At 39.6% G+C, this 13,274-nt stretch overlaps 1 protein-coding gene across 1 annotated transcript in view; it reads right to left on the bottom strand.

Moving 5' to 3' along the window:
• Positions 1–13,274, bottom strand: part of AR (androgen receptor) — a 139,748-nt gene that overhangs the window by 122,994 nt on the left and 3,480 nt on the right. The window lies entirely within an intron of this gene.

Raw genomic sequence — 13,274 nt, 5'->3', positions numbered from 1 at the left:
GTTGAATCTGTATGTAAGTCGGAACTGGTGTCCAGATTCAGCCGCTGTTGAAACTGATCAGTTTCAGCAGCGGCTGAATCTGGATGACAATTCCGACTTACATACAGATTCAACTTAAGAACAAACCTACAGTCCCTATCTTGTACGTAACCCAGGGACTGCCTGTACTTGAAAACCGCTATCATGTCCCCTCTTACTCTTCTCTTTTCTAAACTAAAGAAGCCCAATTCTTTCAGTCTTCCCTCATAGTTCATGTTCTTTAGATCTTTAATAATGTTTGTTGCTCTTCTCTGGACCTTCTCCAATGTTTCCACATCTTTCTTGAAATGTGGTTCCCACATGTTGCTCCAGCAGGATAAGGACCAGAGATGCGGCCATAGAGAGGAGCCCCTGAAAGAACAAGTCACAGATTGCCTAACCAAGCAGCCACAGAAAGTGTCCACTCTTCCAGTGCCCTGACAGTGCCCTTCCCAGATTGCTTCCGGGGGCTCTAAGTCTGAAGCAGGCTCCAATCAGTGTGGATGAGCTATTTCAAAATAATTCTGACTAATTTCGATGCTCCCTGTAGGGGACACACTATTTTGATTTTGTTATTTCAGGAATTACTTGGATTTTAATTATTTTGAAATCATTTCCTAGGGTAGACATGCCCTAATTTTGGAACAATAACCCTACCCCATGCCTGCATGAGGTACACCAAATTTCAAGGCCATTTAAGTAACCATATAGATTTTAGTGCCCAGCAGCAGCCCTCCCAGCCGCTGCCTTTAGCGCTGCCTGCAGTGATTTAAATCACAGCAATGGCGGTTGGAGCCCCGGGCCCCTTTGAATCACCAGGCCCTGATAGAGGCACAGGCGGAAGATGGAGAGTAGGAGAGGCTGTCGCACCTGGTCCAGCAGCTCCTGTCTGAGGCCAGCTCGAGCAGTCCTGGCTTGCACCGGTCTAGGACTACTGCACCTCTGCATTTTAGTGGCCCTTAATATATTTTAAATGCAGAGCTGCAGTGATCTGGAGCCAGTGCCATACAGGACTGCTCAGTCCCAGCTTGCGCCTGCTCCAGGAACTACCCCTTGCTGTGGCTCTGCAAAGCACCCCACCCCATTTATCGACTAATTGCGGAGTTGATACAAAGTGCATTGACTACACGATTAGCCAAATAACCGTTCCTTAACATCCTTACTCTCGGTCCTATTCATTAACACAGTATGAAACACTGCAATTTGATTTGCATTCCAACAAATTGCTATGATTGCAAAATGAGAGATGCACACAATTATGGCACTCCTGCACAAGTCACTGAGTGCATAGAGACAATATGTTCACATCTGTTTCATAACTGTTTACTAGAAATAAATTTCTGTTGCAGTGCAAGACAATGTATCTGCCTTTCTTCTCACTTTGCACACTGCCTCCTCAGCTCCACTGGGGGAAAAACAGCAGGTATGTGACCAGCATTCTTGCAGCATACCTTTGCTTTGCAGCATTCACAGCCTATGTGTCCTAGAATAGCTGCAGGGCCACCACATTTGAAAGGAGACTGTTAGGAACAGAAAATTACATTTTATTTGATGGCAATGGACTATGGAATTCTTCATCTGAATTGGTGACAAATTCAGTGGTAGTCCAGGTAGGCGTTAATCAGAACCTGTCATCATCTGAAAGCTGTTAGGTGGGCAGCCTGGGAAGAGCTTGCCTCCATTCAGTTCTCAGATTGTAGATGTCCACATCGCAAAAACCAGCCTTACAAACTGGCCGTGATTTTCTTAGAAGATTCAAGCTGAGGACTGAATGGGACAAAGGGACTAAACTTCTCTCGCTCTTTCCAAGTCAAAGCTGAGGCTTACTCATGGAGCAATAGGTGCTGAGGAAGGCTGCACAGCAGCTGCCTGTGCTTTAACTTCTTGGGCTGTCAATGTGGTATTTTCAACAGCATAAAAAACATTTTACTGTTAAAATAATAGTTTATAGGTAAACTAAATCAAGGCAGGACAGATAGGGCTTCACAAATTTCTCAGCTGAGTTAATCTTCAAGGCTGCCTTCTCTGGTTGCATCCACACTTTTAGTTGGCAGTGTGATTTGCAGCTCAAAAAACATACATGCCTGTCCTAGCTCAGATCGAGCAAGCATGCTAAAAATGAAGTGTACCTTTGATCGTACAAGCAGCTGAAGAGGCTAGCTGCCTTGAGCATGATCCCTCACAAGACAGCAGGCATGTATGTACTCATGCTGAGTCACCCGGCCATCTGACAAATCAGGGTATCTGCTCCAGGCCCCATGCTTTGGGGGCCCCCGCCTCGGCCACCTCAATCATCTGTGGATGATGGGACCCAAAGCGGTATGGGACCAGGTGTGGGAAGGCAGCAGGGGTCACCCTTCCATACTCACTCACTCATGACAGTGGCCCAGCAGCCTGCTCCACTACACCCTGCCATGTTGCCCTCTCCTCGCTGGCTGTGCTCTGCTTCTCTGAGGCAGTGAGAAGTAGAGTGTCCAGCCCAAGAGCACTCCGCTTTCTGCTACTGTGGAGAAGCAGAGCACAGTGGGCTAGGAGAGTGGCAGGGCAGAATGGAACTGTATTTAGTATTGCCTTTGTGGGACAAAGTCTTTGTGTCATGATGCTGCAATGTTACATCACTTACAAAATACATTCAGAATTGTTAGCATCTTTAAACCTAATTTGCAGAAAGAGGGACAGATTCAGAGAAATCAGCACAGATGATAACTCCATTAGGACTGCACACCACCTTGTAATGTTCTAACATTAAAATTCTCCATGGGGAAATGTATCACATGAGCAGAGGTTATGCATACGGCTATAGGCTCTATTATTATTTATTATTTGTGCTGCAGGGACACCTAGGAGTCTCAGCCATAGACTAGGATACAAACACAGAACAAAAAGACAAAATGTTACAAGCTAAGTATAAAACTAGAGACAGAGACAAAAGGTGGATATGGAAAGATGCAAGGAAGGAGAGGAGACAAAACGAAACAATTAAACAATACTAGTTTGCGGTTATCATGGCAAATGTGACATTTAAGAAGGGAGACAAGGTGGCTTTGTGGATGTTTTGGGGGCATATACACCACTTTTGTGCCACTTAAGCCCATAGCCTTCGTGTAAATTTAACTCCTTATGCACATTTGCAATTTTGGTTGGTCACAATCATGCAGCTACTGAATAGTTCTCTGGGAGCTATCAGGATGGTTCTAAGGAACAAAGTTTTCACTAAAGTGGGATGAAAATTTTACAGTGGAATAGTTTGCTATGAGATTATACTGACTCAATTGCATAAAAAAAATTATTTTAGGTTATATTTTTACTACATACACTACAAAAGGGAATGATCGATTATCAGACCATTTACCAATTATAAAATGAATTGCATATGACCAATTAGAGTAGCAATTACAAATGAGCACACCAAGTCCCAATTACCAAAATAATGAAAACAGCAATTACCAACTAGAGTAACACCAATTATAACCCCAATCTCAAAGCCAATTACCAATTTATAAAAGAAAAATAGAAATATAAAATTGATATTAATTTTATTCTATAATTTATAACATAAAAATCCAAATGTTTTCCCTAAATTACATCATGTTGACTTTTATAAAATATAACATGAACCTTTACTCTATACATTCTAAATGAAGTATTTCAATCTTATCAAAATGAAATATTTTGATCTCATCAAAACAAAACATTTAAATTACTTGGACAAAAATGATTAATTTTTAAATAAAATTTTGAATCATATTCTGCAGGAAATCTCAGGATTTATGTTTTGCATCCTGATTTGGAGATATTCTTTTTTTTTTTTTTAATTTCAGAACTTCCTGCGGAACAGGAATTCTGTTCCAACCTGCTCCAGTTTTTACTACTTCACTCTATTGAACTAACCAGTTTTAATAGCTGGCGTAGTTCTCAGTGAAGTACTGGCTGTAAATAATATCATTCATCTTGGGTTACCACAAGGCAATTAAGAAGGAAGGCAGAAGTGAAGGATGTCCCACTATTTCCATGATTACCACAGTAACCACTGCCAAATATAAATCTTGAAATAAAAACTTCAAAAATTGTGGGTGTTCTCTCCTTTCTCTATGTAGCTACATCTACACTACATGTTTTTGCATCAGAAAATATGCTAATGAGTCCCTCATTAGGATAAGTTGCGACTTCATTAGCATATTTTCTGCCATTTCTTTTTGCGCAAAGGGTTTTTGCCTCTCCAGGACAGCATAAGGATCTTGCACAAAACAGGGGTTTTGCACAAAAAGAAATGGCAGAAAATATGCTAATGATGTTGCAATGTTCCTCATTAGCATATCTGCGGACACAAAAACGTGCAGTGTAGACGTAGCCTGTGTGTATTCAAGAATCCATAAACATCTCAGGATTTCTCCCCACATAATGTCTGTCTCTCTCTCTCCTCCCTTCGCCCCTGCCCCCCGTAACACCGGGAGTCACATGGAGACTTGTTGAATTGACCCCTATTCTCTCTGTCAGGTAATGTTAAATATGACAGTCCTCTTAGATCCTCCCCAGTTCAGGGGAGTCACAGGTACTGCCAGGGATGAAATGCCTCCTGTGTGACTGTAAAGTGAGCCCAAAAAGCTAGTATAAGTGGAGCTGATTACTTTTTGCTTTGCCTTTGATGAGTTGGTGACACAATCACAAGAAGGTGTTATTTTAATGACAGATACGTGTTTCCTTACAACTCCAGTGAACTGTCTTTTCTTTTGAAGTCTACCAATATAAAGTCACAATTTCTCTCTTCTGTTACAAAACATAGTCTGATTTTATTTAAAATGCATCTTTTGTGACATATCTCCCACTCTTGCGTTGCCCCTTTAAAGAGAATGTACTAGGGGCTCTCTAACCTTCAAACAAAAACAACAAATCCTTTGTATGTTTTCCAACTGTCTATATTTAATATCTCCCACACTTGTTGGAGTTTCCAATAATATGCAAATGGAAAGCATATGAAAAGGCAAAGACTAGTTGAATTGCAGTCCTTAGTTTTGTAGTAGAGAAACATGGTATGAATATCATAAACACAGATCACAAAAAGATGTAAAACTGTGCAGGTTTGGAAAAGCTGTCACAATCAATTGGTTTAATATTATCTATATAAAGATACCAGCTAATACAAGACATAATGCTCATACCCAATACTGCTGTACCTAAATGGATCCGAGTTCTTAAGAGCTATCATACATTATTTCTCTGATGCATTGGTGAATTCCCTCTGTCTTCTATCCACAATGCTTTGTGTATTGATTACCTTTTTGTTACATCTTGGGTTTAAGAGGAAATTCAAAACAGTGTGCTCATTTTATGTGTCAGGCATGAATGTTTAGAATATATTTGTTGAAGATGCCAGATCTCAGAAATTCAAAGGGTGGATGTTTTTCAGATACATCTGGTGAAACAGGTGTTTTGTTTTTAATTACACCACTAGATTCTAAGCACAGTAGGCAAGGAGATTCTAAATCTATGAATGAACAAAGCTCTACATAATATTGGCATGTGCCCTAAAGCATCTACCGTTCCTTGCCATACTAGCAAATTCAGAAGTAGCACATGGAAACAAAAACAAAGAAAAAAGAGAGAGAAAATATTTATCATTTCATGGTAAATATAATTATAAATATAAATTATAATGGTAACAACTGAAATCACACGACCAAACAAAAAATCATATGATGGAGAAAGGGAAGCAAAAATAAACACCAGAAGCACTTTTCCTTCCCTCATTACTACAGCCATGAGAGTCTTTTTAATAGCAGAGAAAAAAACCTACAAATGCAAATATTCCCAGTTCTATGACAATCCACTTAATTCTAACATCAGCCTTCTCTAAAAATCGTGAACAAGTTCATAAATAGAATAGGCATGAAATGATTTATGTTATTAATTTTATGGGTCCTGCTGCTGTAGCAACATAGCGATCCCATCCTGCAAAAGTCTGAGTGTCTCTTGCAAGCTCCAGAGTGCTTGCAGAATCTGGAGGTTAGTTTCCTGAATGGAAATGTTATATTTACACCTGATGTAAATCACATAAACCACTCTCAACTAGTGGCAGAATGAAAACAACTGCTACTTTATAACAGCTGCCACCTGGATTTAGGAGGCCAAATTTTAAAAAGCACAAACTAATCTAAATTAATGTGAATAAAACAAATAGACACATCCAAAGCATAAAATAAAAGAAACACACAAAATGCAATTAACTGAAGTCAACCAACCCAGCAGAGAACTAAGTAAACAAACAGCCTTGCAGAATCCATGCTAACCCGTCAGACATGGGGCTAGGCAGTCTCACTATCAGCCCTACTAGACAGGCTCCATGCTCATGATGAGCTTATGGCTAAAAGTCATCCTAAAAGCTATAGGTTTAAACAACACTTTTAAAGTGGCACCTAGTTTAGTTCTCTACCCTACATGGTGACCAGATTAATTTAATAATTTATTAACTCATCCCTGATAGATGAGATGAGTGTCTAGCTAGCGACATGCCATTCACACATAAAATGGCTGAACGGTTCTTTAAGTGTTCATCAGGGCTGGGTTCTGCTCCTTCCATCTTGTGCTTAAAAAATTCTTTTCATGGCTATGAGTAGAAAACACATGAAAGCCCTTTTGCGCTTTTTAAATTATTATTACGTGCTAAGGAAAACTCAGTGCAGGGCGAGCATCAACCTCATTAAAAGGCGTGTGTGTATGTGTGTGTGTTTTTTTACTTGGTTTACAAGCACATAGCTTCAGGCACTAGATAGGAAAGGGTCTTGCCCAGGGCTCCAGAAGGTATGAGGATCTTAGCCAGGTTTAAGGACTGCCATAATTTTGCAGGGGCAAAGAGTATATTAGTCTGGCAACTCAGGACATAAAACTTAGCTGCAGAAGACTTTGCCATAGTGTTGTAAACACTACAATGCTACAAGCTTTGAACAAAGGGCCTGATCCAATCCCCAGTGAAGTCAATGTAAGTTTTTCCCATAACTCAAATGGGCTTTGGATCAGGCTCAAAGTGTTAAAGATAAAACAAACATCTGTCCAAGTATTATTCTACTTGAAAATGGACTAAATTCATCCATGGAATAACTCTACGGAGAATAACAGGTGAATTTCAATAGAGATTACTCTGACCTCATCTAATCAATAGATCAACTACCAAAACTTGTCTTTTGGTAACCCACTGGTCTATTATCCTGTCAAATGATTTGCTCAGGTATCCTTAGTAATATTTTTTAAAGAAGCAAACTATTGACAGAAAATAACAGACCCTACAGAACTAAATGATCAAAGCAAATCCCAGGAACTATCATTATCAGTAATGCAACGCTCACAGAAACCATTGTTTGTGAGCACTTGCCAGAACCAGGGATAATGCAAATAAACTCTGGGCAAGCTTCTTCTTATCCAAAAGCTATGTCAGCGCTAAAAATTGTTATAAGTATCCCGTTATTTAAGACCTTAGCCTGTCCTAAACAGAAACAGACAATGGCACAAAACTGGTCTTATGACGTGAAAAGGTGCATAAATTCCCCTGTGAACTAGGCTAGGACCATTAAACTCATTTGTCACTAGTGGTCTAGCCAAAAGAAAACCTCGGAATCAACCTTCGTGTGTGTTTGGGAAAATTTTGCAAACCTGCAATACTATATTTTTAAAGCTACAGAAGTGACTTTGAACACAGATCTATTAGCAAAAGACATCACTGAAAACACTTCGATGTTCTGAAAGGAGACGAAAAGTGATATTTAAGGACTGGATTCTGAGCATCTTAAATACCACATTTTTTTCTCTCAATAAAAACTGTCTTTGGAGTCAGTGGTCACCTGTCTAAGAAAGCATTAAGCAAAGACTTCTGGATCTGTCCCAAGGTTTAATCAAATAAACCAGATGTGTTGATAGTGCTGCAGGATAACAGCCTGCTTCCTTACAAGGACAAATTTGCTTCGCTTGTCCAGGTGTAGAAAAGGATAGAATCTGCCTCATCATTTTTAAACAAAAACAAAAGGGTTAAAAATGGGGGGATGAGGGTTATTTTTTTTTCCTGTAATGAGAGACAGGATTTAGTGCATCAATGATTTCCACAATTACCTGGAATTCACTGTACACTAAATCTCTTTTAATAACTGTGGGCTTTGAGCGCATATAAGAAAGCTGGCCGGGATGGCAGGTTTTAGAAACAGCATTCTTCCATGCGCCGCTTCCCTTCAAAAGAAATATTTACATAATATTGCCATTTGCTTGAGCAGAAAGGTCATATTAGAAAACCAGTGGGTTAATTGTGCTCCCATAAAAGTTGATAGGAACATCACTACTAACCAGGTGCAGGATTGGGCTCTTTGATTCTAAAATTAGCTTTCCTTAAAAGACTCATAAAACAAAAAGCGGCATACTGATTACTACTAACGGAAAAAAATCATCAGGTTCAATATGCTTACCTCTTTTTTGGTTGATCTTACCAACACCTTTCCAGTTTTATTAACAATTACCACAATCTCCTCCACTCATAACAATTACTATTATATTAATTATTTACTATTTGTATGACACTAGAACTACAAGCTCTATGTAAGATTACAATGTCATTATGCTAGATGCCAGACTAGTAAAAGAGTCTCTGCCCTGAACTGACTGCAATTGGGTGACAAGTGGGTATAACTCACAAGCAAATGGACAGGATGAGAAAACGAGCAAAGTGAGAATGATAAGAATGTGGTTACAAAGACTATCTCTATATGCACAACTAGATGTTTCTGAGTCAATTAACTCCTCAATTTACTTATAGCCTTTGTTTCCATCACCAGATTAGTGACTAATTCCAGGAGTTTATTATTTTTGTGTGAAATAAATCTGCCCAGAACCCTTACTTAGTCTTAATTTCTAATTTTCACGTCATGTCTTCTGGTGTGTGAACTTTCTGTCTTATTAATATTTTTTCTAGTAATCCCTTTCCTAATTTTGAAAACCTCTATTGTAACCTCAACCAATGCAAAGAATTCCTCAGTAAATGAAACATTGCTATGAGAAAAAAGCTATTAATTCACAGAATAGCAAATGTGCAGATACATTTGACACTCATAAGGAAATAACGCTGGAACATTTATGTGCGACATCTGAAAAGCCTCAAGAGCAATCCAAATTGTGTTAAAACATTTTGTTTTGCTTTTTAAATGTTTAAGTAAATGTGATGTACTATTGTGAGTCCAGCAAACTGAAATACTCTTGTTTATGGTCAGTGATACAGCCCCAGCAACGTTAATTGAAACCTGGAGGGACCAACCCCTCGTAGCGAGTACAATTGTTCACCTCTCTTTCCTATCCACTCCTTGCCCTGTCCCCAGAGACAGCCAATAAGCGGGACTAAGGATGATGGCAGGTTTTATAGATGGACATCCCATTATCACAGGAATCAACTCACTTCACCAGAAGTGACTGCTCAGCCATCAGATGGTACCATTCAGTGTATTATATTCAAAATAATGACATGATGATGCACAGGAGAAAAACCCTGTGTCCCATCAGCAATCTTTTAAGCCATCTGAGCCTCCAAGATGTTTTAGAACTGAAATAACCTATTTTGGTATCAAAAATAAAATAAATTAAAAAGCATGAGCAGATAAGAGATAACAGAAATAAAACAACAAAAGGTCTGGTAGCACTTTATAGACTAACAAAACATGTAGATGGTATCAGGAGCTAACTCCAGTTATCTGAAGAAGTGGGCTGTGCCCACGAAAGCTCATGATCCCAGCTACATGTTTTGTTAGTCTATAAAGTGTTACCAGACCATTTGTTGTTTTTTCTGTACAGACTAACTCGGCTACCCCCTGAAGCTTTAGAAATAAAACTGTCACATGTTAAAAAACAAAAGGGAAAATATGCTAATGTTTTAATGTCACGTATGCATAAAAGGAGCAGAATAAAATATTCAAAATTAAAAAAAGAAGGCACCAGTCCAAAAGAACTGGGGACAAGAAGAGAGAAGCAGACCAGTAAAAGTTGAGAGAATGGATGAAGGTTCCAGTGCAGTGGTTCCCAACCTTTTCCAGATGGGGACCCATTTTGACAATTCAGGAAGACTTGGTGACCCAAAGCAATTCAAAAATGGGGGGTATAGAAGGGGCAGAGCCACCTGGGGAGACACTTGGCGACCCCTTTGAAGTGTAATGGAGACCCATATTTGGGTCCCAACCCATAGGTTGGGAAACCCTGGTCCAGTGTGATGCATGAGGCAGGATGGCTCAGGGGAAGAGGGTTGGTAGCAAAGCATTCAAAAATACTTATTACTACTCAACCCTCCCCAGCATCTGCCACTGACCACAGCATGAATGTCACAGGATATGGGGCTCTAACATTGTTCCAAAATGGACGATTTCTCTGTGGGGCTGCAGAACACTAGAAGGCACATTAGCTGAGTCCCTCACCTAGCACCTAAGAGAGAACTAAGTCCTGGTCTACACTAGGGAGTTATTTTGAAATAACTCCCCTTATTTGAAAATAATAACTCCTGCTTTCCATAAGGAATAACGCTTATCTTGAAACAGTTATTCCGAAATGGCAGAAGTGTGGATGCTCCACTGCTGCTATTTTGAAATAGCTACTCCCCAGATTCATTTAATGTCATTACAGTGCTTCCTGGGGCTCTAAGTTGAGGTAGCACATCCAGGCTACGTCTACACTGGCCCCTTTTTTGGAAGGGGCATGCTAATTTTGAAAGTGGGAATAGGGAAATACGCGGGGGATTTAAATATCCCCCGCGGATTTAAATAAACATGTCAGCCGCTTTTTTTCCGGCTTGGGGAAAAGCCGGAAAAAAAGCGTCTAGACTGGCCCGATCCTCCGGAATAAAGCCCTATTCTGGAGGATCTCTTATTCCTACTTTGAAGGAGGATCGGGCCAGTCTAGACGCTTTTTTTCCGGCTTTTCCCCAAGCCGGAAAAAAAGCGGCGGACATGTTTATTTAAATCCGCGGGGGATATTTAAATCCCCCGCGGATTTCCCTATTCCCACTTTCAAAATTAGCATGCCCCTTCCGAAAAAGGGGCCAGTGTAGACGTAGCCCCACAGTAAAGAGGCCTCCCTTGGACTAATTTCAAGGCTTCCCTGTAGTGTGAACGCACTATTTTGAAATAGTTATTTTGGGAATTATTATTTCAAAATAATTTCCTAGTATAGATATGCCCTAAGAGAATATCTTGCCCTGACTTCAAGGTGAGGTAAGAGGCTCCTCTGCAATCCATTCTACAAAACACTGTGCAACCTCAGGCAAGTAGCTAGCCTAATTACCTAATCTAACCTTGCTTTGGAAATGTAATGTGCGGTCAAAGGTACCAAGTATGATCATTACAGGGGGACTTGTGCACAGGAGGGAGCTGAGGGAAAGAACGTTGATACAAAACCTCTGTAGTTCCTATGACTCTGTCATCACTCAGGTTATTGTCTAAGAAATGGTGTATAAATCACTGCCTCTGTCACAACAACGATTGTCCATTCATCTGTTATCTGTTCATATTCGGAAGTAAATTAAACTGCACAATGCAATCAATAGGCAGTAAGTTGTAATGGTAATAAAGAATCTCATCTAGATGATGAATAACTTTGGTAAGATTGAACTATACAATGTTAGCAGCACCACACAGAAGCCTCATTCCTCTTCACTTAAAGACGGTTAAATTAAAACTAAACACAAAGTGGCATAAAAATCCTGGTTAGTGTCATTCATGGTCAGAAAATTTTTTAGTAATCACATATACTATATGGTTCAAAGTAATATTACCTGAAGTAATTACATTTTAAAAACTCAGCCTAATTCTGCATACCTTAATGTAACTATTCTTTATTTACCTGTGCAGTTATATTGTGAGCAAGGACAACACACATTGAGTAAGAAGTCAGCACGACTGGGTCCTAGGACTTCAAAGTCACGCTATCAACTGACAAAAGCTATGACAAGTAAAAATATAAGGCCCTCATCAACTCCAATTACTTTCCACGGACTTCAGTGGGAGCGCTATTCTCTGTATGTCAGTCTCACCTCACTGGACTATCTGCTACACAGACTCACTTCCACACTCCCTTGCTTTTCCCCATTTTTGACATATCCTTATTTTTTATTTAAAATATTTTGATATATTTAGTGCTAACAATAGCTGCTGTATTGCCCAAGAAAATGAAGATATCTTCTTATCAACAAAAAAGTTTCAGCGCAAGCAGAGACAAGTATGCGTCTTCTGCAAAATGCTGATGTAAAAAGATTTCCTACCTGTTTGACTTGCCCATTTGAATCTTTGACTTCCTTACAGAGAATGTTAACAAAGGTGCCAACTAGGATGTGGAAACCCATCAGAAAGTCTTTGAACTGAGATCACTAACTCACTTTACACACTGTTTCAAATAGTAAGTGAACAGAGTTGGATCGTTTTAATGGGGTTGCCAGGACTAGCGTTAGACTTGATGGGGTTCGGGGTTAAAGTCAAAATTCAAGCCCCATTGCCAAGAGCTAAAGACCTCAAATTCTGCACTCCCTTCCCCGGGCAGCAGGGTTTGTGCTTTGCCCCCCCTCCCCCCTTCCTGGGTTGGTGGGGCTCAGCTTCAGTCCCCCTTCCTGCAGTCATATAATAATTGTAGAGGTCAGAAGGGGGTCACGATGCAATGAAATTTGAAAAACCTTGGTTTATAGTCTTAATTGAAGTGACAGCGTCAGGTAGTCTGAAATTATTTTATCATGACTAGTGCATTGATATGCTCATCGCTTCAATGTTATTTTTACCTACTTCAGACAAAAGTGGTTTACTTCCAACTTTGGGTGAGATTTAATAGAGCTAATGACAGAACCAAGGGAATTACCTTCTGTGAAATCCTTCTTGTAAAATATATAAAAACTCCCTTCTGATTTCTTTTGTTTGTTTGAAGAGGAGACCCATATAACTGGTTATTATTTACAAAGTACTCTAGCATGCAATCTTAGTAATTGCTCCCCCACCTGAATTAAAAACAGACTTTAAATCCAAAGGGACAATTATTATAAGAGCAAACTCACTTAGATTAACTTTTCCCAATGCTGTGATCAATCTCAGGTTCCACTCACAAAGAACTGTAGTGCTCAGACAATTTTTTTAAAATCTGAAATTCAGCAGGGGTCTATACTATAAATTCACTAACCTGAATTCCTTAAGTTTATTGCACCCTAGCCTGATAGTATTCTGGAAATAGATACATGCACCCTAGCCTGATAGTATTCTGGAAATAGA

Source organism: Pelodiscus sinensis, chromosome 13, assembly GCF_052426305.1.
Source record: "Pelodiscus sinensis isolate ZL-2025 chromosome 13, ASM5242630v1, whole genome shotgun sequence".
Classification (NCBI taxonomy): Eukaryota; Metazoa; Chordata; order Testudines; family Trionychidae; genus Pelodiscus; species Pelodiscus sinensis.
The sequence above is the reverse complement of the archived record's forward strand: the minus strand, read 5'-3'. Positions and strand labels throughout refer to the sequence as shown.